Raw genomic sequence first — 5000 nt, forward strand, 5'->3', positions numbered from 1 at the left:
GCGCGCACCATGGTGCGTGTTTTGCCCTAACAGTAGGATCCTCAACTCTCTCCAGAGTCTTCAAGGGGAAAAAATAACGATTTCAAACTCCAGTTCAACTTCTGCTAGAATGAGTGAAAACAAAATGATTAATGTGCAAACCGTGTCGCCTGATGAGATAAGATGCAGCAGTTTGGTAAAGAAAACAGAATCTACACCTGCTGCGAAATACACACACACACACACACACACACACACACACACACACACACACACACACACACACACACACACACACACACACGATGAACAGAAAACTGTTTCTTTCTGTTTTTGAGAGCTAGTTGTTAGTTGTGCACGTGGCTTTTGTCACCATTAGAACAGGCGCATTTTTTTTACCGTACATTATAATTTTTCTATTAGATGTATTTAAAACTGGACACAAACTTTTCAGCTGTCTAAAGTGATTGTCAGGAAGACGGCACCTAGTTCAGTAATCATTAGCACGATGTTGCATCTTGTACCAAATGAAACGTTTATTCCAGTGATGTTGGATTCCAGTGTAAAACACTTCACGCGCTCAGCACGTTTTTGCTAACTGACGGAGATGAATCACTTTGTCTAGCTGTTATCTGCGGCATTGGACTCGACCGTTCAGATAATGTCCATTGTTTGTGAAATCTCGGGGCAGGAACGGAGGAAGGACGGGGGGAAAAATCCCGAGCGAATGCGAGAGATTCCCATGCACCGGCGTTCCTTGAGAACTCCATAGAGCTTCCGGTCCGCCGCGCATCGACTTCCTGCCACTCCTGGACTCGTCCATTACTGGAAGTCTTTTTCATTTAGCCATAAATCGCCAGGGCTCGAGCCACGAGCGCTTCTATTTTCTTCCTGTCAGGGTGAGGGATTGTGTTTTATGAGCCATTGTGTATTAAATACGAGGTGGAACCTGGGAAAGTGATTGGTTCAGCTTGAGTCTGTGCATTATTATTATTATTATTATTATTATTATTATTATTATTATTATTATTATTATTTATCTTGTAAAAAGGACGAAGAGGATCCAAATATATCCCGGTGCCCCTTTTGCCTTTTGCTCCAGCTGGGGTAACACATGGGGTAAAACACACGCGTTTGTCTGTAGATGGCGATGTGAGCCGAATATAGAAGAACATTTCTTTAGACAAAGTTATCCATTTGACACGTTAACGCCGGGCGCAGAAATCCCCGGAGATACTCCACCAGGCTGGGAGGTTTAATTTGTTAAATTCGTGGATGTTTATACTCGAGCTGAGAGTCTTTATTATTTCTCTGCGTCGGGAACGCGCGTCAGTCAGGCGCGCACGCGCAGTCTCCAGACGGCCGCTTATTACTTTCCACCAACGCGAAATTCCTACGCACACATTAAAGCCGTCAAATTTGCTTCACCAACCACGAGAGATTTATTCATTCATTCATTCGTTCATTTATTTATTACTCATAGGGAAAACGGCTCGCTCCTAAACAATAAAACTGAACTCAATCCCAATTTATTATGAATTTATTCAACCGGCACTCGCTATAGTAGTAATGAGAGTGTTTTGTTTGTACAACATATTACTGAGTGCTTTATTCACAATAAACTGTTGCTGCATCGAAATTGGTATAGGACTGCTGTTTGGCACGTGCGGAGAATGTGGTGCACATCACGCTATTCTTCGATACTGCACGTGACTTTATAAAAGTCTTCGTTCCATTTTTGGTTTATTTGGAGATGGCAATGAACACCTGAACACACTCTTACATTCTCTCTCTTTCTCTCTCTCTGTCTCTCTCTCTCTCTCTCTCTCTCTCTCTCTCTCTCTCTCTCTCTCTCTCTCTCTCTCTCTCTCTCCTGTCTCCTCGACTCCCTTGAGCTGCATTTAATGGAAACACTGTGTTCGAGGCGCATTCCAGCATATCCTAACAGGGGAAATGGGAGTTGGGGAATTCAGAAGGGGTCTATAAGAGAGAGAGAGAGAGAGAGAGAGAGAGAGAGAGAGAGAGAGAGAGAGAGAGAGAGAGAGAGAGAGAGAGAGAGAGAGATCCCGCATTCGTGCACACGAATCATGAACTCTAGCTGGACATACCACCCGCGGGCGCGAGCTGAAAAGCTGCGTTAAAACTGTGGAGTAGCGCGCAGTGAATAAGATGCAGCACCAGGAGCGAACTTCAGACACCGAGGTTTTCAGCTCAGCTCTCAGTAACGTTCACAAAAGTGAGATTCGAGCTGTCCTTAAATTTTTTGTAGAGTGTAGAGAAGGAAGCAACTCACAATAATTGTGAATAATCCATGTGCGTTCTGCGTTTTTGCTAAACATTTTTATGTGCAAGTTAAAGTCGCACTAGTGTAGAGCACTGAATAAACTCAAGGTTCATGTAATGAGGTGTATTAATGTGCATACTGAAACGTCATATCTATCTATCTATCTATCTATCTATCTATCTATCTATCTATCTATCTATCTATCTATCTATCTATCTATCTATATATATATATATATATATATATATATATATATATATATATATATACACACACACACACACACCACAGTATATGCTGTTTATATTATAACTCCAGTTTGTAGGCTGCAATTGTACGTGTGTGTGTGTGTGTGTGGGGGGGGGTGGTTTTTTTTTTTAATAAAATAAATAAGAAGTGTAAAGTTCTTCTCTGGCGCGACTATTACTATTAAACCAGAAGAGAGGAAATGAAAGTGGAAAAATGTAAATAACTTTTTTTTTCTCTTTCCCTTGACTGCGAAAGTGCGCCTGTAGAGTGCGTGTTAATGTGTAGGTCGGCGAGAGAGAGAGAGAGAGAGAGAGAGAGAGAGAGGGGCCCTCCTTTCCCCGCTGCTGCCCCCCGCGCAGTAAATTACAGCTTTATGCGCGTTCCCGCTTCTTCACTGCGCGCACCAGTTTTTTCACTTCATTGCACCATCTGCGTTTATCCTCACCCCCTAAGAAATATTCTACAAATCATCTCATACTCAAGTATATAAACTAATTACGTTCCAAATAAAAGAAAACAAAAACATAAAAACATCCGAAAATGACTAAAAACAAACTAACTTGAGAAAAATATTCCAAACTTTTATTTTTTTACATTTATTTTTTAATTGTCTGTATGTTATATAAACTACTATCTTTCTATCTAAAACTACTTTTCAAAGTAAAAATGACTGCAAATTTGATTAATCTAACAAAGTTAAATAACTAAAAAAGGAAAACATTTCCTAAATACTGGCAAGTTATGGAACCTATTTTAGAGTACTAGAGAAAAGGACAGAGACAAAAAAAACCCCAACAAATTCAATTAAATCTTCAACCAAAATGGCATCACACCATGCAATATTGTAATAATTCACTAAAAAGTCAGGTTCTAGATTATGTTTAATGGCTGAACTTCTTTGTTTATGACTGGTTATACCTTTTCTTTGTGTTATTCTGTAAAACACGTTATTAGGAAGTTCAATGTTCACTTCATTGAGTCACAGAGTCACTTCATGGCTGTTATGATTTCTGTTTTTTTTTAAACACATAGAAAGAGAGGAGTGAAAGAGAGAGATTGTGCGTGCCGTCCACTGTGACGTTAATTGCTTTGACAGCGGGAGCACTGCGATGTGACTTGTGCACTCTGAATGAAACACGGAGCAACAGCCCTCCGGCACAATGAGCCATTCAACCCCAGACAAGACTGCTGAAGAAGGGGTGGAGGAGTGGAAGGGTGGTTCAGGGGGTGCTTATAAAAACATAGGTGCTCAAAAATCTTCACTCTGGCTTGAAAAGTCTGTTCTGGATCTAAATCACACTTAGATCTGCTGAGCTGCTGATGCAGCTGTAAAGACCATCCTGTGATCATCCCTGGACTTCACAACCCGATCATCCTGAACATCCTGCACACTACGGAGTAATGAGTTAAAATCCTGCTATCTGGTAAAACCCCATAGAAGGTTTTCAGCCTAGTTCCTCTCCAGTTTCTGCAGAAGGATAATATTGACTGTGTAAAGTGCTGTACAAATCCAATGAGAATTTAAAATGGCCCAAATAATTACACTTAGAACTTGAATGTATGTTTCTTGTGTCTGACAGTCTGTCCCAAACAATTTACAGTATCTTATTTGATTATTCACTTATACACTTTAGACACTTTATTTATTTAACTACGTACAAACAAGTTTATTTATAATTCACTCACATTTATACTAAATATTTGCTACTTGTGTGATTCTGGTTAGATCGTTAAAATGTATGTATCCTACAAGAGATCCTGGTTTTGATGCATAAAGAGAACCTCGATTCATCGCCAAATTCTAATCACAGTGAAGAGTTACTGCGATTTCTAACTCACTTTTTTATTTGCAGAAAATCTCATTTCATATTTATGATTTGAATCATAAATCAAATCTACAAATGAAGCCTAAAAGACTAGCTATTGTGTTACTTTTATTACTATTAGGATAAAAGAAATGTTGTTGAGTAAAAGACCGAGGTGTCAGTGCATGTCTATAGAAGCCAAGGGTAACGGTACAGCCAGCGATAACGCTAGACTTCCCTCATGGACAACTCAGACACACAGGCCACACTATGTGCAGGGCCGCAGGGTGCGATAAAAGCCCACACTGGTGTCAGAGGTAACGTTTTGAAAGCATAAATTAGGCGAACTGGAGAGGAAAAGGAGGGGATGAGTCTCCAAAAACACCACGGGACACACTGGAAACTTCAACAAGTCATCTCTACTTACAGAGCGTCTACTTTTACCTCTCACTGACTCTCATCCTGTGTGTGTGTGTGTGTGTGTGTGTGTGTGTGTGTGTGTGTGTGTGTGTATGAGAGTATGTGTGTGTGAGAGGGGGTGGGGTGGTAATTATCCCGTGATGTTGGACCCTGTAGTGAGAACAAATTGCTCCTTAAACATCCTTGATATCATCTCTAACATGGCGTTTGTGGACCACGGGACCGAGTTCGATTAAAGCCCACTTCAGATCTGGAGTGTTGAT

Source organism: Tachysurus fulvidraco, chromosome 11 (genome assembly GCF_022655615.1).
Source record: "Tachysurus fulvidraco isolate hzauxx_2018 chromosome 11, HZAU_PFXX_2.0, whole genome shotgun sequence".
NCBI lineage: Eukaryota > Metazoa > Chordata > Actinopteri > Siluriformes > Bagridae > Tachysurus > Tachysurus fulvidraco.